Source organism: Chiloscyllium punctatum, chromosome 21, assembly GCF_047496795.1.
Source record: "Chiloscyllium punctatum isolate Juve2018m chromosome 21, sChiPun1.3, whole genome shotgun sequence".
In the NCBI taxonomy this organism is placed as follows: domain Eukaryota; kingdom Metazoa; phylum Chordata; class Chondrichthyes; order Orectolobiformes; family Hemiscylliidae; genus Chiloscyllium; species Chiloscyllium punctatum.
The window spans coordinates 64,811,341-64,832,829 of NC_092759.1; the positions used below are offsets into that span (position 1 = coordinate 64,811,341).

General features: G+C 53.4%; 1 long non-coding RNA gene across 3 annotated transcripts in view; it reads left to right on the plus strand.

Moving 5' to 3' along the window:
- Positions 1-21,489, plus strand: part of LOC140492677 (uncharacterized) — a 104,886-nt gene that overhangs the window by 28,330 nt on the left and 55,067 nt on the right. The window contains exon 2 of one of the 3 annotated variants that reach the window (XR_011963621.1): positions 21,080-21,216. The exons of the other annotated variants lie outside the window; for them this stretch is intronic. This is a non-coding gene — a long non-coding RNA (uncharacterized lncRNA). The remainder of the gene's footprint in view (positions 1-21,079; positions 21,217-21,489) is intronic. 3 annotated transcript variants of the gene reach the window in all.

Consider the following 21,489-nt stretch of genomic DNA (forward strand, 5'->3'; position numbering starts at 1 on the left):
CTCTGTGTGTGTGTGTGTCCCTCCCTCGTTGTGTGTGTGTGTGTGTGTCCCTCCCTTACTGTTTGTATGTGTGTCCCTCCCTCGCTGTGTGTGTGTACCTCCCTCGCTGTATGTGTGTGTGTACCTCCCTCGCTGTATGTGTGTGTGTCCCTCCCTCGCTGTCTCTGTGTGTGTGTCCCTCCCTCGCTGTGTGTGTGTGTACCTCCCTCGCTGTGGGTGTGTGTCCCTCCATCGCGGTGTGTGTGTGTGTGTGTGTCCCTCCCTCTCTGTGTGTGTGTGTACCTCCCTCGCTGTATGTGTGTGTGTGTGTGTGTCCCTCCCTGGCTGTCTGTGTGTGTGTGTGTGAGTGTGTGTGTGTCCCTGCCTCGCTGTGTGTGTGAGTGTGTGTGTCCCTCCCTCGCTGTGTGTGTGTGTCCCCCCCTCGCTGTGTGTGTGTGTGTGTGTGTGTGTGTGTCCCTCCCTCGCTCTGTGTGCGTGTGTGTGTGTGTGTCCCTCCCTCGCTGTGTGAGTGTGTGTGTGTGTGTGTGTGTGTCCCTCCCTCGCTGTGTGTGTGTGTGTGTGTGTGTGTGTGTGTGTGTGTGTGTGTGTGTGTGTATCCCTTCCTCGCTGTGTGTGTGTCCCTCCCTCGCTGTGTATGTCTGTCCCTCCCTCGCTGTGTGTGTGTCCCTCCCTCGCTGTGTGTGTCTGTCCCTCCCTCGCTCTGTGTGTGTGTGTGTGTGTGTCCCTTTCTCGCTGTGTGTGTGTCCCTCCCTCGCTGTGTGTGTGTGTCCCTCCCTCGCTGTGTGTGTCCCTCCCTCGCTGTGTGTGTGTGTGTCCCTCCCTCGCTGTGTGTGTGTGTGTGTGTCCCTCCCTCGCTGTGTGTGTGTCTGTGTGTGTCCCTCCCTCGCTGTCTCTGTGTGTGTGTCCCTCCCTCGCTGTGGGTGTGTGTCCCTCCATCGCGGTGTGTGTGTGTGTGTGTGTCCCTCCCTCTCTGTGTGTGTGTGTCCCTCCCTCGCTGTATGTGTGTGTGTGTGTGTCCCTCCCTGGGTGTCTGTGTGTGTGTGTGTGAGTGTGTGTGTGTCCCTCCCTCGCTGTGTGTGTGTGTGCTCCTCCCTCGCTGTGTGTGTCCCTCCCTCGCTGTGTGTGTTTGTGTCCCTCCCTCGCTGTGTGTGTGTGTGTGTGTGTGTGTGTCCCTCCCTCGCTGTGTGTGTGTGTCCCTCCCTCGCTGTGTGTGTGTGTGTGTACCTCCCTCGCTGTATGTGTGTGTGTCCCTCCCTCGCTGTCTCTGTGTGTGTGTCCCTCACTCGCTGTGTGTGTGTGAGAGTGTGTGTGTCCCTGCCTCGCTGTATGTGTGTGTGTGTGTATGTGTGTGTGTGTCCCTCCCTCGCTGTCCCTGTGTGTGTCCCTCCCTCGCTGTGTGTGTGTGTGTGTGTGTTCCTCCCTCGCTCTGTGTGTGTGTGTGTGTGTGTCCCTCCCTCGCTGTGTGTGTGTGTGTGTGTGTGTGTGTGTGTGTGTGTGTGTGTGTGTCCCTTCCTCGCTGTGTGTGTGTCCCTCCCTCGCTGTGTGTGTCTGTCCCTCCCTCGCTGTGTGTGTGTCCCTCCCTCGCTGTGTGTGTCTGTCCCTCCCTCGCTCTGTGTGTGTGTGTGTGTGTGTGTGTGTGTGTGTGTGTGTGTGTCCCTCCCTCGCTGTGTGTGTGTGTGTGTCCCTTTCTCGCTGTGTGTGTGTCCCTCCCTCGCTGTGTGTGTGTGTACCTCCCTCGCTGTGTGTGTGTGTGTCCCTCCCTCGCTGTGTGTGTGTGTGTCCCTCCCTCGCTCTGTGTGTGTGTCCCTCCCTTGCTGTGTGTGTGTCTGTGTGTGTGTCCCTCCCTCGCTGTCTGTGTGTGTGTCCCTCCCTCGCTGTCTCTGTGTGTGTGTCCCTCCCTCGCTGTGTGTGTGTGTGTGTGTGTGTGTGTGTGTGTGTGTGTGTGTGTGTGAGAGTGTGTGTGTCCCTGCCTCGGTGTTAGAGTGTGTGTGTCCCTCCCTCGCTGTGTGTGTGAGTGTGTGTGTCCCTCCCTCGCTGTGTGTGTGTGTGTGTCCCTCCCACGCTGTGTGTGTGTGTGTGTGTGTGTGTTTGTCCCTCCCTCGCTGTGTGTGTGTGTGTGTCCCTCCCTCGCTGTGTGTGCGTGTGCTTGTGTGTGTGTGTCCCTCCCTCGCTGTGTGTGTGTGTGTGAGCCTCCCTCGCTGTGTGTGCGTGTGCCTCCCTCGCTGCGTGTGTGTGTTGTTGCCTCCCTCGGTGTGTGTGTGTATGCGTGTGTCTGTGTGTGTGTCCCTCCCTCGCTCTGTGTGTGTGTGTGTGTGTGTGTGTGTGTATGTGTGTGTGTCCCTCCCTCGCTCTGTGTGTGTGTCCCTCCCTCGCTGTGTGTGTGTGTGTGTGTTCCTCCCTCGCTCTGTGTGTGTGTGTGTGTGTGTGTGTGTGTCCCTCCCTCGCTGTGTGTGCGTGTGCCTCCCTCGCTGTGTGTGTGTGTGTGTCCCTCCCTCGCTGTGTGTGTGTCTGTGTGTGTCCCTCCCTCGCTGTCTCTGTGTGTGTGTACCTCCCTCGCTGTATGTGTGTGTGTGTGAGAGTGTGTGTGTCCCTCCCTCGCTGTTTGTGTGTGTGTGTCCCTCCCTCGCTCTGTGTGTGTGTGCTCCTCCCTCGCTGTGTGTGTGTCCCTCCCTCGCTGTGTGTGTTTGTGTCCCTCCCTCGCTCTGTGTGTGTGTGTGTGTGTGTCCCTCCCTCGTGTGTGTGTGTGTGTGTGTCCCTCCCTTACTGTTTGTATGTGTGTCCCTCCCTCGCTGTGTGTGTGTACCTCCCTCGCTGTATGTGTGTGTGTCCCTCCCTCGCTGTGTGTGTGTGTACCTCCCTCGCTGTGGGTGTGTGTCCCTCCATCGCGGTGTGTGTGTGTGTGTGTGTGTCCCTCCCTCTCTGTGTGTGTGTGTACCTCCCTCGCTGTATGTGTGTGTGTGTGTGTGTCCCTCCCTGGCTGTCTGTGTGTGTGTGTGTCCCTGCCTCGCTGTGTGTGTGTGTGTGTGTGTCCCTCCCTCGCTGTGTGTGTGTGTCCCCCCCTCGCTGTGTGTGTGTGTGTGTGTGTGTGTGTGTGTCCCTCCCTCGCTCTGTGTGCGTGTGTGTGTGTGTGTCCCTCCCTCGCTGTGTGAGTGTGTGTGTGTGTGTGTGTGTGTGTGTGTGTGTGTGTCCCTCCCTCGCTGTGTGTGTGTGTGTGTGTGTGTGTGTGTGTGTGTGTGTGTGTGTGTGTGTGTGTGTCCCTTCCTCGCTGTGTGTGTGTCCCTCCCTCGCTGTGTGTGTCTGTCCCTCCCTCGCTCTGTGTGTGTGTGTGTGTGTGTCCCTTTCTCGCTGTGTGTGTGTCCCTCCCTCGCTGTGTGTGTGTGTCCCTCCCTCGCTGTGTGTGTCCCTCCCTCGCTGTGTGTGTGTGTCCCTCCCTCGCTGTGTGTGTGTGTGTGTCCCTCCCTCGCTGTGTGTGTGTCTGTGTGTGTCCCTCCCTCGCTGTCTCTGTGTGTGTGTCCCTCCCTCGCTGTGGGTGTGTGTCCCTCCATCGCGGTGTGTGTGTGTGTGTGTCCCTCCCTCTCTGTGTGTGTGTGTCCCTCCCTCGCTGTATGTGTGTGTGTGTGTGTGTCCCTCCCTGGCTGTCTGTGTGTGTGTGTGTGTGAGTGTGTGTGTGTCCCTCCCTCGCTGTGTGTGTGTGTGCTCCTCCCTCGCTGTGTGTGTCCCTCCCTCGCTGTGTGTGTTTGTGTCCCTCCCTCGCTGTGTGTGTGTGTGTGTGTGTGTGTGTGTGTGTCCCCCTCCCTCGCTGTGTTTGTGTGTCCCTCCCTCGCTGTGTGTGTGTGTGTACCTCCCTCGCTGTATGTGTGTGTGTCCCTCCCTCGCTGTCTCTGTGTGTGTGTCCCTCACTCGCTGTGTGTGTGTGAGAGTGTGTGTGTCCCTGCCTCGCTGTATGTGTGTGTGTGTGTGTGTGTGTGTCCCTCCCTCGCTGTCTCTGTGTGTGTGTCCCTCCCTCGCTGTGTGTGTGTGTGTGTGTTCCTCCCTCGCTCTGTGTGTGTGTGTGTGTGTGTCCCTCCCTCGCTGTGTGTGTGTGTGTGTGTGTGTGTGTGTGTGTGTCCCTTCCTCGCTGTGTGTGTGTCCCTCCCTCGCTGTGTGTGTCTGTCCCTCCCTCGCTGTGTGTGTGTCCCTCCCTCGCTGTGTGTGTCTGTCCCTCCCTCGCTCTGTGTGTGTGTGTGTGTGTGTGTGTGTGTGTCGCTCCCTCGCTGTGTGTGTGTGTGTGTGTCCCTTTCTCGCTGTGTGTGTGTCCCTCCCTCGCTGTGTGTGTGTGTCCCTCCCTCGCTGTGTGTGTCCCTCCCTCGCTGTGTGTGTGTGTCCCTCCCTCGCTGTGTGTGTGTGTGTCCCTCCCTCGCTGTGTGTGTGTCTGTGTGTGTCCCTCCCTCGCTGTCTTTGTGTGTGTCCCTCCCTCGCTGTCTCTGTGTGTGTCCCTCCCTCGCTGTGTGTGTGTGTACCTCCCTCGCTGTGGGTGTGTGTCCCTCCATCGCGGTGTGTGTGTGTGTGTGTGTCCCTCCCTCTCTGTGTGTGTGTGTACCTCCCTCGCTGTATGTGTGTGTGTGTGTGTCCCTCCCTGGCTGTCTGTGTGTGTGTGTGTGTGTCCCTGCCTCGCTGTGTGTGTGAGTGTGTGTGTCCCTCCCTCGCTGTGTGTGTGTGTCCCTCCCTCGCTGTGTGTGTGTGTCCCTCCCTCGCTCTGTGTGCGTGTGTGTGAGTGTGTGTGTGTGTGTGTGTCCCTCCCTCGCTGTGTGTGTGTGTGTGTGTGTGTGTCCCTTCCTCGCTGTGTGTGTGTCCCTCCCTCGCTGTGTGTGTCTGTCCCTCCCTCGCTGTGTGTGTGTCCCTCCCTCGCTGTGTGTGTCTGTCCCTCCCTCGCTCTGTGTGTGTGTGTGTGTGTGTGTGTGTGTGTGTCCCTCCCTCGCTGTGTGTGTGTGTGTGTGTGTCCCTTTCTCGCTGTGTGTGTGTGTCCCTCCCTCGCTGTGTGTGTCCCTCCCTCGCTGTGTGTGTGTGTCCCTCCCTCGCTGTATGTGTGTGTGTGTCCCTCCCTCGCTGTGTGTGTGTCTGTGTGTGTCCCTCCCTCGCTGTCTCTGTGTGTGTGTGTCCCTCCCTCGCTGTGTGTGTGTGTGTACCTCCCTCGCTGTATGTGTGTGTATGTGTGTCCCTCCCTGGCTGTCTGTGTGTGTGTGTGTGAGTGTGTGTGTGTCCCTGCCTCGCTGTGTGTGTGAGTGTGTGTGTCCCTCCCTCGCTGTGTGTGTGTGTCCCTCCCTCGCTGTGTGTGTGTGTGTGTGTGTCCCTCCCTCGCTGTGTGTGTGTGTGTGTTTGTCCCTCCCTCGCTGTGTGTGTTTGTGTGTGTGTGTGTGTTTCCTTCCTTCGCTGTGTGTGTGTGTGTACCTCCCTCGCTGTATGTGTGTGTGTCCCTCCCTCGCTGTCTCTGTGTGCCTGTCCCTCCCTCGCTGTGTGTGTGTCTGTGTGTGTCCCTCCCTCGCTGTCTCTGTGTGTGTGTCCCTGCCTCGCTGTGTGTGTGTGTGTGTGTGTGTCCCTCCCTCGCTGTGTGTGTGTGTGTGTGTGTGTGTGTTTGTCCCTCCCTCGCTGTGTGTGTGTGTCCCTCCCTCGCTGTGTGTGTGTGTGTGTCCCTCCCTCGCTGTGTGTGTGTCCCTCCCTCGCTGTGTGTGTGTGTGTGTGTGTGTCCCTCCCTCGCTGTGTGTGTGTCCCTCCCTCGCTGTGTGTGTGTGTGTGTGTGTGTGTGTCCATCTCTCGCTCTGTGTGTGTCCCTCCCTCGCGGTGTGTGTGTGTGTGTGTGTGTCCCTCCCTCGCTGTGTGTGTGTGTACCTCCCTCGCTGTATGTGTGTGTGTGTGTGTCCCTCCCTGGCTGTCTGTGTGTGTGTGTGTGTGTGTGTGTGTGTGTGTGTGTGTGTGTGTGTGAGTGTATGTGTGTCCCTGCCTCGCTGTGTGTGTGAGTGTGTGTGTCCCTCCCTCGCTGTGTGTGTGTGTCCCTCCCTCGCTGTGTGTGTGTGTGTCCCTCCCTCGCTGTGTGTGTGTGTGTTTGTCCCTCCCTCGCTGTGTGTGTGTGTGTGTGTCCCTCCCTCGCTGTGTGTGTGTGTGTGTGTTTGTGTCTCCCTCCCTCGCTGTGTTTGTGTCTCCCTCCCTCTCTGTGTGTGTGCCCCTAACTCGCTGTGTGTGTGTGTGTCCCTCCCTCGCTGTGTGTGTGTGTGTGTGTGTGTCCCTTCCTCGCTGTGTGTGTGTCCCTTCCTCGCTGTGTGTGTCCCTCCCTCGCTGTGTGTGTCCCTCCCTCGCTGTGTGTGTCTGTCCCTCCCTCGCTCTGTGTGTGTGTGTGTGTGTGTGTGTGTCCCTCCCTCGCTGTGTGTGTGTGTGTGTGTGTGTATCCCTCCCTCGCTGTGTGTGTGTGTCCCTCCCTCACTGTGTGTGTCCCCCTCCCTCGCTGTGTGTGTCCCCCTCCCTCGCTGTGTGTGTGTGTGTGCGTGTGTGTGTGACCCTCTTGCTGTGTGTGCGCGTCACTCCATCACTATGTGTGTGTGTCCGTCCCTTGTGTGTGTGTCCCTCCCTTGCTGTTTGTGTATATCCCCCTAACTGAATGTGCACATCTCCCCTCGCTGTGTGAGTGCCTGTCCCCCCTTGCTGTGTGTGCGAGTGTCCCTCCCTCCCCATGTCTGTGCATGTCCCCTCTCACGGTGTGTGCGTGTGCCCTCTCAATTTCTGTGCATATGCCCTCACCCTCGCCGTGTGTGTGCTTGTCCCTCCTTCCCTGTGTGTGTGCGTGTCCCACCCTTGCCGTGTCTGTGTGTGTCCCCTCTCGCTGTGTGTGTGTGCCCCCTCTCAATTTCTGTGCACATGCCTTCCCCTTCGACATGTGAGTGCTTGTCCCTCCTTCGCGGTGTGTGCGTGTCCCTCCCTCGCTGTGTGTGCGCATCTCTCCCTTGCTTTGTGTGTGTGTGTGTGTGTGTGTGTCCCTCCTTCGTTTTGCGTGTGTGTGTCCCCGTCCCTTGCTGTGTGTGTGTCCCTCCCTCGCTGTGTGTCTGTATGTGTCCCTCCCTCGCTGTGTGCATGTGTCTCTCTCTCGCTGTGTGTGCGTGTTCCTCCCTCTCTCCGTGTCTCAGCAAGTCCCTCCCTTGCTCTGTTTGTCCCTTGCTCGCTGTGTGTGTGTGTGTGTGTGTGTGTGTGTGTGTGTGTGTGTGTGTGTGTCCCTTCCTCATTGTGTGTGTGTGTGTGTGTATGTATCACACCCTCACAGTATGTGTTTGTTTGTGTCCCCCTTTGCTGCGTGTCACTCACTCGCTGGTTGCGTGTATCACTCCCTCGCGTTGTGTGTATGTGTCTCTCTCTCTCGCTCTTTGTGTACGTCTCCCTCGCTGTGAGTGTGCATGTCCCCCCTCGCTGTGTGTGTGTGTGTGCGCGCGCACGCGCGTATCCTTCCCTTGCTGTGTATGTGTGTGTCCCTCCCTCGCTGTGTGTGTGTGCATGTCCCTCCCTCGCTGAGTGTGCATGTGACTCTCTCACTGTGTGTGAACGTGTCACTCCCTTGCTGTGTGTGTCCCTTCCTCGCTGTGTGTGTGTGTCCCTCCCTCGCTGTGTGTGTGTGTCCCTCCCTCGCTGTGTGTGTCCCTCCCTCGCTGTGTGTGTCTGTCCCTCCCTCGCTCTGTGTGTGTGTGTGTCCCTCCCTCGCTGTGTGTGTGTGTGTGTGTGTCCCTCCCTCGCTGTGTGTGTGTCCCTCCCTCGCTCTGTGTGTGTGTGTCCCCCTCCCTCGCTGTGTGTGTGTCCCCCTCCCTCGCTGTGTGTGTGTGTGTGTGTGTGCGTGTGTGTGTGACCCTCTTGCTGTGTGTGCGCGTCACTCCATCACTATATGTGTGTGTCCGTCCCTTGTGTGTGTGTCCCTCCCTTGCTGTTTGTGTATATCCCCCTAACTGAATGTGCACATCTCCCCTCGCTGTGTGAGTGCCTGTCCCCCCTTGCTGTGTGTGCGCGTGTCCCTCCCTCCCCATGTCTGTGTGTGTCCCTCCCTCGCTGTGTGTCTGTATGTGTCCCTCCCTCGCTGTGTGCATGTGTCTCTCTCTCGCTGTGTGCGCGTGTTCCTCCCTCTCTCCTTGTCTCAGCAAGTCCCTCCCTTGCTCTGTTTGTCCCTTGCTCGCTGTGTGTGTGTGTGTGTGTGTGTGTGTGTGTGTGTGTGTGTGTCCCTTCCTCATTGTGTGTGTGTGTGTGTGTATGTATCACACCCTCACAGTATGTGTTTGTGTGTGTCCCCCTTTGCTGCGTGTCCCTCACTCGCTGGTTGCGTGTATCACTCCCTCGCGTTGTGTGTAAGTGTCTCTCTCTCTCGCTCTTTGTGTACGTCTCCCTCGCTGTGAGTGTGCGTGTCCCCCCTCGCTGTGTGTGTGTGTGTGTGTGTGCGCGCGCGCACGCGCGTATCCTTCCCTTGCTGTGTATGTGTGTGTCCCTCCCTCGCTGTGTGTGTGTGCATGTCTCTCTCTCACTGTGTGTGAACGTGTCACTCCCTTGCTGTGAGTGCGTGTCCCTCCCTTGCTGTGTGTGTGTGTGTGTGTGTGTGCCCGTCCCTCAGTCGCTTTGCGTGTGTGTCCGTCACTTTGTGTGTGTGTGCGAATGTGCATGTCCCTCCCTTGGTCTGTGTGTACGTGTGTGTGTATGTTTGCGAGTCCCTCCCTTGCTTTGCGCGTGTGTGTCCCTCCCTTGTGTATGTGTGGATGTCCGTCCCTTGCTCTGTGTTTGTGTATGTGTGCGTGTCCCTCCTTCGCTTTGCATGTGCCTCCATCCCTTGTGTTTGTGTGTGCATGTCCCTCCCTTGCTCTGTGTTTCTGTGTGTGTATATATGTATGCGTGACCCTCCCTCGCTTTGTGTGTCCATGTGTCCGTCCCTTGTGTGTGTGAGTGCGTGTCCCCCCTTGCTGTGTGCGCGTGTCCCACCCTTGCCGTGTCTGTGTGTCCCCTCTTGCTGTGTGTGTGTGCCCCCTCTCAGTTTCTGTGTACACGCCCTCCCCATTGACATGTGTGTGTCCCTTCCTTTGCTGTATGTGTGTGTGTGTGTGTGTGTGTGTGTCCCTCCCTCACTGTGTGTCTGCGGGTAACCCCCTCACTGTGTGTGTTTGTATGTCACTCCCTCACTGTGTGTTGGGTGTCCCTCCCTCGCTGTGTGTGCATGAATCCGTCCCTTGCATGTCCCTCCCTTGCTCTGTGTTTGTGTGTGTGTGTGCATCTGTGCATGTCCCTCCCTCACTTTACGTGTGTCCTTCCCTTGTGTGCATGTGTACGTGTGTGCATGTCCCTCCCTTGCTCTGTGTGTGTATGTGTGTATGTATGTGTGTGTGTCACTTCCTCGCTTTGCGTGTGTGTGTCCGTCCCTTGTGTGTGAGTGTGTGACCACCTTGCTGTGTGTGCGTGTCCCACCCTTGCCGTGTGTGTGTGTGTGTGTGTGTGTGTGTGTGTGTGTGTGTGTGTGTGTGCGCCCCCTCTCAATTTCTGTGCACATGCCCTCCCACTCGACGTGTGTGTTTGTCCCTCCTTTGCGGTGTGTGCGTGTCTCTACCTTGCAGGTTATGTGCGTGTCCCTCCCTCGCTGTGTGTCTGCATGTATTCCCCTCACCATAAGAGTGTGTGTTTGTCCCTCCCTCGCTGTGTGTGCGCGTCTCTCCCTTGTTCTGTGTTTGTGTGTGTCCCTCCTTCGCTTTGCGTGTGTGTGTCCCTCTCTCACTGTGTGTCTGTGTGTCCCCCTCTCTGTGTGCATGTGCGTGTCCCTCACTCGCTGTGTGTGTGTGTTGTGTGTGTGTGTATTTGTATTTGTGCATGTCCCTCCCTCGCTTTGCATGTGTGTGCCCCCTCTCAATTTCTATGCACACGCCCTCCCCCTCCCCCCATGTGTGTGCTTGTCCCTCCTTCGTGGTGTGTGCATGTCCCTCCCTTGCAGTGTATGTGCGTGTCCCTCCCTCACTGTGTGTCTGCGTGTATTCCCCTTACCGTAAGTGTGTGTGTTTGTCCCTTGGTCACTGTGTGTGCGTGTCTCTCCCTTGCTCTGTGTGTGTGTGTGTGTGTGTGTGTGTGTGTGTGTGTGTGTGTGTCCCTGTCCCTCCTTCACTTTGAGTGTGTGTGTCCCCGTCCCTCGCAGTGTGTGTGTGTGTCCCTCCCTCGCTGTGTGGCTGCGTGTATCCTCCTGGCTGTGTGTGTGTTTGCGTGTCCCTCCTTTGCTTTGCATGTGTGTGTCCCTGTCCCTCGCTGTGTGTATCCCTCCCTCGCCGTGTGTCTGCGGGTAACGCCCTCACTGTGTGTGTTTGTATGTTGCTCCCTCGCTGTGTGTGTACGTGTCTGTCCCTTGCTCTGTGTTTATGTGTGTGTGTATATCTGTGTGCATGTGTGCATGTCCCTCCCTTGCTCTGTGAGTGTGTGTGTGTGTGTGTGTGTGTGTGTCCATCCCTTGTGTGTGTGTGTGTGCATGTCTCTCCCTTGCTCTGTGTTTGTGTGTGTATGTATGTGTGCGTGTCACTCCATCGCTTTGCGTGTGACCGTCCCTTGTGTGTGTGAGTGTGTGACCAGCTTGCTGTGTGCGTGTGTACCACCCTTGCCGTGTCTGTGTGTGTCCCCTCTCGCTGTGTGTGTGTGCCCCCTCTCAATTTCTGTGCACATGCCCTCCCCTCAACATGTGTGTGCGTGTCCCTCCCTCACTGTGTATCTGCGTGTATTCCCCTGTGCGTAAGTGTGTGTGTTTGTACCTTCCTCACTGTGTATGCGTGTCTCTCCCTTGCTCTGTGTCTGTGCGTGTGTGTGTATGTGTGCATGTCCCTCCTTCACTTTGCGTGTGTGTGTCCCCGTCCCTCGCAGTGTGTAATGCCCCTCCCTCGCTGTGTGTCTGCGTGTATCACCCTCTGTGTGTGTTTGCGTGTCCGTCCTTCACTTTGCGTGTGTATCCCTGTCCCTTGCTGTGTGTGTCCCTCCCTCGCCGTGTGTCTGCGTGTATTCCCCCTCACTGTGTATGTGCGTGTCCCTCCCTCGCTTTGCGTGTGTGTGCCCCCTCTCAATTTGTGTGCACATGCCTTCCCCCTCACGGTGTGTGTGCTTGTCCCTCCTTCGCTGTGTGTCCCTCCCTCGTTATGTGTGTGTGTGTGTGTCGCTCCCTTGCTGTGTGTGTGCGTGTCCCTCCCATGCTGTGTGTGTCCATACTCCCTCCCTCGCTGCGTGTCTCAGCGTGTCCCTCCCACAGTCTGTGTGTGTCCCTCCCTCACTGTGTATGTGCGTGTGCATGTCCTTCCCTCACTGTGTCCGTGTGTGTGTCCCTTCGCTGCGTGTCCCTCCCTCAATGTGCGTGTGGGAGTGTGTCCCTCCCTCGCTCTGTGTGTGTGTTTGCGTGTCCCTCCTTTGCTGTGTATGTGTGAGTGTCCCCCCTTGGTCTGTGTGTGTGTGTGTGTCCCTATTGCAGTGCGTGTGTGTGCTTGGCCCTCCCTCGTTGTGTGAGCATGTGTCTCCCCCCCCCCGCTGTGTGTGCGCGTGTCCCTCTCTTGCTCTCTGTGTGTTTGTGTTTGTCCCTCCCTCGCTGTGTATGCATGTCCCTCCCTGGCTGTGTGTGTGCGTGTCCCCCACTCGCTGTATATGTCTGTGTTTGTGTGCTTCCTCATGCACGTGTTGCTCCCCCGCTGTATGTGTGTGTCCCTCCCTCGCTGTGTGTGTGCGTGTCCCTCCTTCGCTGTGTGTGCATGTCCCTCTCTCGCTGTGTGAGTCTGTGTTTGTGTGCTTCCTCATGCACGTGTCGCTCCCTCACTGTGTCTGTGTGTGTGTCCCTCCCTCGCTCTGTGTGTCCCTTTTGCTGTCCGTGTATGTGCGTGGCCCTTCCTCGCTGTGTGTGCATGTGTCACCCCCTCGCTCTGTGTGTGTGTGTGTGTGTGTGTCTGTGTGTGTGTGTGTGTGTCTTTGTGTGTGTGTGTGTGTGTCTGTGTGTGTGTGTGTGTGTGTGTCTGTGTGTGTGTGTGTGTGGTCCCACCATCGCTGTCTATGTGTGTGCGTGTCCCTTCTTTGCTCTGTGTGTGTGTATGTTCTTCCCTCGCTGTGTATGTGTGAGTTACCCCATTGCTGTGTGTGTGTTTGGTCCCCCCTCACTGTCTGTATGTGTACGTGTCCCTCCCTCACTGTGTATGTGTGAGTTTCCCCCTTGCTCTGTGTGTGTTTTTGTGTGTGTGTGTGTGTGTGTGTGTGTGTGTGTGTGTCTTGCTGTGCGTGTGTGCATGTGTTGCTCCCTCGCTCTGTGTGCACATGTCCCTCTCTTGCTCTGTGTGTGTGTGTGTGCGCGCGCATGTCTCCCCCTGTCTGTGTGTGTGCATGTCCCTCTCTCCCTGTGTGTGTCTGTGTTTGTGTGCTTCCTCATGCGCATGTCGCTCCCTCACTGTGTGTGCGTGTCCCTCCCTCGCTGTCGGTGTGTGTGTGTGTGGTCCCACCCTTGCTGTCTGTGTGTGTGCGTGTCCCTTCTTTGCTGTGTGTATGTGTGTGTTCTTCCCTCGCTGTATATGTGTGAGTTACCCCCTTGTGTGTGTGTGTGTGTGTGTGTCCCTCTTGCTGTGCATGTGTGTGTGTGGCCCTCCCTCGCTGAGTGTGCCATTTCCCTCTCTTGCTGTGTGTGTGTGTGTTTGTGTGAGTCCATGTCCCTCACTGGCTGTGTGTGTGCGTGCCCCTCTCTCGCTGTGTGTCTGTGTTTATGTGCTTGCGCATGTGCGTGTTCTTCCCTCGCTGTGTACGTGTCCCCCTCTTGCTGTGAATATGTGTGTCCCTCTTGCCCTCTTGCAGTGTATGTGAGTGTCCTTCCGTCGCGCTGTGTGTGTGCACGTGTGTGTCCCTCCCTTGCTGTGTGTGCATGTGTCTCCCCCTCGCTGTGTATGTGTGTGTGTGTGTGTGTCCCTCTCTCACTGTGTGTGTTTGTGTATGACCCTCCATCACTGTGTGTGTGCGTGTCCTTCCCTTGCTGTGTGTGTGTGTCCCTCACTTGCTCTGTGTGTGTGCATGACCTTCCCTCCATCGCTGTGTGTGTGTGTGTGTGTGTGTGTGTGTGTGTGTGTGTGTGTGTGTGTGTGTGTGTACGTTTCACTCCCTCGCTGTTTGTGTGTCCCTCCCTTGCTGTGTGTGCATATCCATCCCTTGCTGTGTGTGGACATGTGTGTGTGTGTGTGTGTGTGTGTGTGTGTGTACGTCCCTCCCTCGCTCTGTGTGTGTGCATGTCCTTCCCTCCCTCGCTGTGTATGTGGCTGTGTGTGTGTATCCCTCGCTTGCTGTGTGTGTGTGTCCCACCCTTGCCGTGTCTGTGTGTGTCCCCTCTCGCTGTGTGTGTGTGTGCCCCCTCTCAATTTCTATGCACATGCCCTCCCCCTCGACGTGTATGTGCGTGTCCCTCCCTTGCTCTGTGTGTGTGTGTGTGTGTGTGTGTGTGTGTGTGTGTGTGTCTGCGGGTAACCCCCTCACTGTGTGTGTTTGTATGTCGCCCCTCGCTGTGTGTTTGTGTCCCTCCCTCGCTGTGTGTGTGTGTGTGTGTGTGTGTGTGTGTGTGTGTGTGTGTGTGTGTCCCTCCCTTGATTTGCGTGTGTGTGTCTGTCCCTTGTGTTTGTGTGAGCATGTGTGCATGTCCCTCCCTTGCTCTGTGTGTGTGTGTATGTATGTGTGCGTGCCCCTCCCTCGCTTTGCATGTGTGTGTGTACGTCCCTTGTGTGTGTGAGTGCGTGACCACCTTGCTGTGTGCATGTGTCCCACCCTTGCCATTTCTGTGTGCGTCCCCTCTCGTTGTGTGTGTGTGCCCCCTCTCAATTTCTGTGCACATGCCCTCCCCCTCGACATGTGTGTGCTTGTCCCTCCTTCGCGGTGTTTGTGTGTCCCTCCCTTGCAGTGTATGTGCGTGTCCCTCCCTCACTGTGTCTGCATGTATTCCCCTCACCATAAGTGTGTGTGTTTGTCCCTCCATCACTGTGTGTGTGTGTGTGTGTGTGTGTGTCCCTCGCTGTGTGTGTGTCCCTCCCTCAGTCTGTGTGTGTGTCTCCCTTGCTGTGGTGTGTGTCCCTCCCTCACTGTGTGTGTGTGTGTGTGTGTGTGTCTCTTCCTCGTTGTGTGTGCGTATCCCTTTCTTGCTGTTTGTGTGCATGTCCCTCCCTGTGTGTGTGTGTGTGTGTGCACGTGTCCTCCTTGCTATGTGTGCGCGTGTCCCTCCCTCGCTGTGCGCGTGTCCCTCCCTCGCTGTGTGTGTGTCCCTCCCTCGCTGTGCGCGTGTCCCTCCCTCGCTGTGTGTGTGTCCCTCCCTCGTCTGTCCCTCGCTCTGTGCATACGCATGTCCTTCCCTTGCTGTGTTTGTGTGTGTGCGTATGCGTGTCCCACCCTCGCTTTGCGTGTGTGCGTGTCCCACCCTCGCTTTGCGTGTGTGCGTGTCCAACCCTCGCTTTGCGTGTGTGCGTGTCCCACCCTCGCTTTGCGTGTGTGCATGTCCCACCCTCGCTTTGCGTGTGTGCGTGTCCCACCCTCGCTTTGCGTGTGTCTCTGCATGTATCTCCCTCACTGTGTGTGTGTGCATGTCCTTCCCTCGCTGTGTGTCTGCGTGTATCCCCCTGACTGTGTGTGTGTGTGTGTGCGTGCGTGTGTGTGTGTGCACGCGCGCGCGCATGTCCTTCCCTCGCTGTGTGTCTGCGGGTATCTCCCTCACTGTGTGTGTTTGCGTGTCGCTGCCTTGCTCTGTGTGTGTGTGTGACCAAAATTTGCACCATCAGTGAATCGGTCATCATAAATTGACTGTGGTATTCAGGAATGTGTGGTATAAGTAAGTTCACCACGAGAAATGCAGGATTTAATGTACAGGTAGGGGGTGGGTCTGGGTGAGATGCTCTTCAGAGTTTTGGAATGGACCGGTTGGGCCGAATGGCCTGCTTGCACACGATGGCGATTCTACTCAGGTTATTGTCCAGCCCTGACAACCATCCCTGTCTCTTACACCTGGCCTTATCCCCAATATTCTCCTTAACACTGTAATCTCCCCCAGACTCTAAAACACTCCTTGCCGATGTAACCTTCTCCAGTCCTTACAAAGATCGATATGTCTGTCACCTCTTCCGGCTTTTAGAACCCTCCCTATAACTATTACCATTTGGTACAGCACTCCCAATCATTGTTCCCTCTTGAAACTCCCATAAACATTTGTATCTCTGAAAACTCATCTGGACTGTCTCAACTTCCCTTTGACAATTACATGCTGAGACCTGTTCTATTTCAGTGAAGTAATTAAGTCTTGGCAACACTCACTGTTATAACCTCCCTCCAGCCTCACAGCACTGAGGATCTGTAGAAGCTCTTTTCAACCCGACAGCTATCTCTGTGTCTGTAATCTCCTCCACTCCCCATAATACATTCTCTCTGAGCTCCTCTGTAGTTCACTAAACACTCCCTAACACTGTCTGTATCAGTGTAACCTTCTCCAAACACACTACCTTCCCTATCTGTGTAAATCCCTAAACCAGTCCCTATCCCTCTCAGCTCCGTCTAACAATACAACCCTCCATGTCTGTGTATTCACCTTCAGTCCCTACTCACCTCCCGATCTGTGTAACCTTCTCCATGCATTTTTGCTTCAGTCTCTTCAACTGTCCCTGTCAGTGTAACCTTTTCCAGACGCGAAAACTCTCCTCTTTTTGACTTACTCAGACCACACAATCCTCACTATCTATAACCTACTCCTGTCTGAGAAACCTACCTCTGCAAATTGCTCCAACTCTTCAACTCTCCATAAGCTCCTTCAGCTCTTACATCCCTCCCTCTCTACCAAATCTCTTCCAGTCCCTAAACACCAACAGTCTGTGGAGACCCGACCACCGTCCCTATCAGTGTAATCCTCTCAGGTCTCTGCAGTAATCCTGATCTGTCGAACTCACTCCATGCCTGTGCCTCTCCCAATCCAGTCCCTACAAAACCCACTATCTATTTATCACCCTCCTGTCACTATCACCCCCATGTCAATGTAAGCTCCTCCTGTGTCTCCACCATCTACCCATCTCCATAACCTTGTCCAGCTCTTACACCATGATCTGTTTAAACGTCACCTTCCTCTACAACTTCCTCCTGTTTGTGCTATGCTCCCTTATCTGTGAAACTGTTTCTGACCAAAATTGTTATCCCAGTCTCTGAAAAGAAATCCAGATTCCACAGCCTCCATCACCCCCAGAACCTAAGCCTTCCTGTGTCTATAAACATCTTCAGTCACGACTACCCTACATATCTCTGTTTGTTCTTCCAGTCGATACAAATATCTTTATCTCTGTAATCTGCTCAGCTCCCTAAAACAGTCTCTGTCTGTGATCCAGCCCTGTCCTACAAACATCCTTATCCCTGTAAACTTCTCTATCCCTCCCAACATTCCCATCTCCATGAACCCCTGTCAGTCCTACAGCTCTCCACATTTCTGTAACCTCCTGTGGGTCTATGGTCCTCCCTCCCTGTGAAACCACCTCCAGTCCCCACACCCCTCCCAATCTGGGTCCTCTGCTCCAGCTCAGACCATTGCTGTCTCTGTAAACACCTCCACTCCTGAAAACTCTTCCCATTTGTGTAACCTCGTTCAGACCCCATACTCTCCAGCTTCCTGAATCCTCTTCCTGCATTGCAACCAAAACCACATGTTTCTGTAATATCCACCAGTGCTTACACCCTCCCCAACTCAGTAACCACTTGCAGCCCTAATAAAACACGTAAACTGTGAAAACTCTCATTTCCCTACAATCCTCCCTCCCTCCCTCCTCAAATGCCTTCACCAACATGAACCCTCACAATTACTGAAGCCTCCTTTTGGCATTGCAACCCTCCTAATGTCTGCAAAATCCTCCTGTCCTGATATTCCTCTCTATCTCTGTAACCCCCACTACCCTCCAGTGCCCTTCTGGGGAACATGGCAGAGGACGGAAGATTTGTAAAGTCTGAGCCATGTTACGGAGGTAGAATTCTGGGAATTACTGATTTGGTTGAATGTCTGTGGTGTGCAGATTATTGGTGAGGACTCTAAAGACAGGATTTATGACTACTTGGAAAACCACAGTTAAATTAGCCACAGTCAGTATGGGTTTGTGAGGGGTCAGGTCACGCCTCACAAACCTTATTGAATTCTTTGAGGATATGGCAGAATACGTTGATGGCTCATTCAGAAAAGAAGGAAAATTGGGATACAGGGAAATCTGTCTGTCTGGATACAGGATTGGATGGCCCAGAGAAGACAGAGGGGACAGCAGATGGACAGTATTGAGCCTGGAGCTCAGTGACCAGTGGGGTTCTGTAACAATCAGCTCTGGGACTCTGCTCTCTGTGATTTTTGTAAATGACTTGGATGTGGATGTTGGAGAGTGGGTTAGTAAGTTTGCCAATCACACGAAGGTTGATGGAGTGGTGGGGAATGTGGAGGGCTGTTGTAGGTTGCAATGGGACATTGACAGGACGCAGAGCTGGGCTGGAAGTGGCAGATGGAGTTCAATCTGGAAAAGTGTGAAGTTATTCATTCTGGAAGGTCGAATTTGAATCCAGAATACAGGGTGAAAGGCAGAATACTTGGCAGTGTGGAGAAACAGAGAGATCATGGGGCCCGTGTCCATCGATCCCTCAAAATCGCCATGCACGTTGGTAGGGTTGTTAAAAAGGCATATGTTGTGTTGGCTCCCCTTAGAAGGGGATTGACTGTAAGAGCCGTGAGGTTTTACTGCATCTTTATAGCGTCCTGGTGAGACCACACTTGGAATATTGTGTTCAGTTCTGGTCCCCTGTTTACAGGAAGGCTGTGCAAGTTTTAGAGAGCGTACACAGGAGATTTACCAAGATGCTGCCTGTAATGGAGGGCAGTTCTTACGGAGAAAGGTTTAGGGAGCTGAGGCTTTTTTCATTGGAGAAGGGGGCGGGGCGACTTTGTGGAGGTGAACAAGATGATAAGAGGCACAGAGAGAGTGAATAGTCAGAGACGTTTCCTCCTATGGCATAAATGGCTATTACAAGGCGGCATAATTTTAAGGTGAATGGAGGATGGATAAGAGGATAGAGAATGGTAGGTGGTTGGATGGACTGCCAATGGTTCTGGTAAAATTAGACACATTAGGGACATTTAATAGACTCTTGGACAGACACATGGATAATAGTAAAATGAAGGTTATGTAGTTTACTTTGATCTTACAGTTGGATAAAAGGTTGGCATGAAATCATGGCCGAAGGGTCTTGGGCTGAACTGTTCTGCATTCTGTGTTCTGTCTGGTAAACTGGGTCATCAGCTCAGATCAGTGTAAAAAGGATATGGCATTCAGGAGGAGCTAGTGAACTGGATACAAAATTTGCTTGATGGTAGGAGACAGAGGGTGATGGGAGACATGTTGTTTTTCTGACTGGAGGCATGTGACCAGCGGTGGAGTGGGTCCCCTGTTGTTTGTCATTTGGATAAATGGTTTGGGTGGGAATATTGGTTTCCTGGTAAGTAATTGTTTTGGGTGTCACTGAAATTGGTGGTAAAGTGGACAGTGAAGAAGGTTATCTGTGATACAACAGGATGAACAGTACTGCTGGGATAGTGAGCTGAAGAATAGCAGATGGAGTTTAATTAGATAAAGGTGAGGTGTTACATTTTGGTGAAACAAACCAGGGTGGGACTTGTCCAGTTAATGTTCGGGCCCTGGGTAGTGTTGTCAGTCAGAGACCCAGGGACGCAGGTACACAGTTCTTTGAATGTGGTGTCACAGGTAGACAGACTGGTGAAGCAGGCATTTGGGATAGTTACCTTCATTGGGGAGAGCATTAAGAGTAAGAGTTGGGATGTCATGTTGTGGCTGTAAAAGACATTGGTGGGGCCACCATTAAAACATTGTTGATCTGGAGGAAGAACTCATCTCGTTCACTAACCTCCTTTAGGGAAGATCAGCAAATATTCTAACCTGGTCTGGCCGACATGTGACTCCAGACCCACAGCAATATGGCTGACTCTGAGCTACCCTCTGGGTAATTAGCAAAGGGGTCAAAGAACGTTGTTCCAGGCAGTGACACCTACATCCCATGAATGAATATGTAAAAATACCTATGGCCCTCCGTACCTCTGCAAACCCCTTCAGCTGCAGCAATCCGTCCTGGCTTTGTAACACCCTGACCACTCTCTGTAACACTCTCACCACCTCCAGCACCTTCACCTCTCCCTGTTCCTATTGTGTCAATGAACCCTGACCGTGGTTCCCCTTCCCCCAGCCCCCCTCCTGCGAGCAGACCTATTGCAATCCATTAACATTTATTCCTAAAACGCTCTCTCAGTTCAGGATTTTAAGTACTTTTTGGTGATCTTCTCAGCCTCATAATCTAGTATGATTCTTTTTGTCCTGAGTGAGGTATCAGTGGGAATTTCTTGCTGAGGTTTTTACTATTTCAATCGAATGTCCTTTTGTTGAGTATTTTGCATTGTCCCTTCAAATGTTTTCCACTGTTCATTTACAGGCACATATTTCAGTCTGTTTAACCTATTTACCTTGGTTAGTTCTCCTCTCAAACTCATGTCATTGGCTATTTTTGTTTCTAGTTGTAGCTTGTCCTTTCTGTGATTCACTTTAAAACTTTATATTTCTTTAAACTGCACTTTATCACAATTTCCCGAAGGATCTCTGCAGGTGACATTACTCATTCACTAAGTTTCATTACACGGTCGTCTGCGATAGTTAGGTCCCCAGCCAGTTGCACAATGTGTTTTTCAAAGAAACACTGAAAAAAAAACCGAACTCCTCTTCCAATATCAATGTTGACCGCGTGATTGTCCCAGATTATAGAAATATTGAAGTTTCCCAAAATTATCACAATGCCTTTGTTAAAAAATTCCAATGAGTTCCTGTTTAATGCAGTGATGAGCAATGAAACGCTGTTCATTGGCTAAACTGTTGTGCTGCTTGTGTCCTTCGCACGTCGTAGCCAGAATGTACATTCAGACTGACTCTACTTCATGATCTGCAGCCAAATCCTTTCTCTGTAATGCCTTTTTTTATCCATTATTGTTAGCGTTGCCCATTTTGCCTGAGTTTCCACAAGATTACGAACCACTGAATATTTTTGTTCACCCTGTATCCATGTCTCCCTGGTGTCTAAATCTCTTTTATCTCTGTGTCACAAATCCATCGACCTTATTGCAGCAACTTTGTCCATTTAAAAAAAACATAATATTCTCTCTTCCACAATTTTCTGTCACCAATCTATTTGCTGATGTACAATTTTAGTTAAATTCTGTCCCATCCTGTTCCTTTCTGCTTGTCTTCAGCCACATTCCCATGCTGTTCCATTGCTTCACCTTTTCCCTTTGGATTTGGAAAGCTCCTTTCACCTGCATCCTCTCTGTCAGTTTAATGCCCTGTCCATAAACCTACCATCATGATTGGCCAGGACACTGCTTCCAGCACAGTTCCAGGGGGACCATCCTAATAGCTTTTTTTAAAATCAGGTATGGGATGTGTGAGTCTCTAGCTGACTAGCCTTTCTTGCCCAGCCCTAGCTGCCCTTGAACTGAGTGACTTGCTCAGCCATTTCAGAGGGTCATTGAGAGGCAAAACCCTTTGCTGTGGGGATGTTATGCAGACCACGTGAGGATGGGCAGATGTCCTTCACTACAGGACAAGTGTTTGGATTTGTTGTACATCAGTAATGGTTTCATACTTATTTGTGGATTGTTAATTATTATTTTTAAAATTATTGATTTCAAATGTCTCCTTTTCAGATGGCGGGATTCAATCCTGCCTCCCCTGAACATTAGCTGAGGTTTTGGATACATTCTCTCGCAATAATACCACGAGGCCATTACTTCACCTGCTCACTGGGTGCTCATCCCTGAGCACTGATACCAGGGCATCATGAAGCTAAACCCATTCTCCCGACACAATTGTGTGATCCTGACATCTTCCAGCAATCTGGGACTATTACTTAATATCACTCCATTTTCCAGATCTCTGTGGAACTCAGTGCCATTCTCCATGTGTAACCCTCACTGCATCTGTTTAATTTCCCATTCTGTCTATTTCTCTGTCTCCTGTAGATACTCAGGAAAGTCCTGACTCAATAGCCTTCCCAGCTGCTGGGTGGATCGTCCATCACCTCATTGAATGCAATTGGTCTGCCAGAGAGAGACAAAGGGAAAGGAGATCTGGAGCCTTCAATAAATCCTGTAGTGAAGTAAGGTCACCCACAGTGCACAGAGCAAAGAACAATGAGAGGGCTCCAAACATCTGTTAACACAACATGACATAGATACAGTGCTGGAGGGGAGCACAGTACACACACACACCCCAGGCTCAATCCCCACCCCAATGTAAGTTCTGTCATATTAAAACTCACTACTCTGCAACACTGTATCTATGACATGTCTTGCGGTCCAGTGCCTTCAATAATTTTTAATTCCTATAACCGATCCTATCGCTGTAACCTCCTCCCTTCCCGATAGTCCCT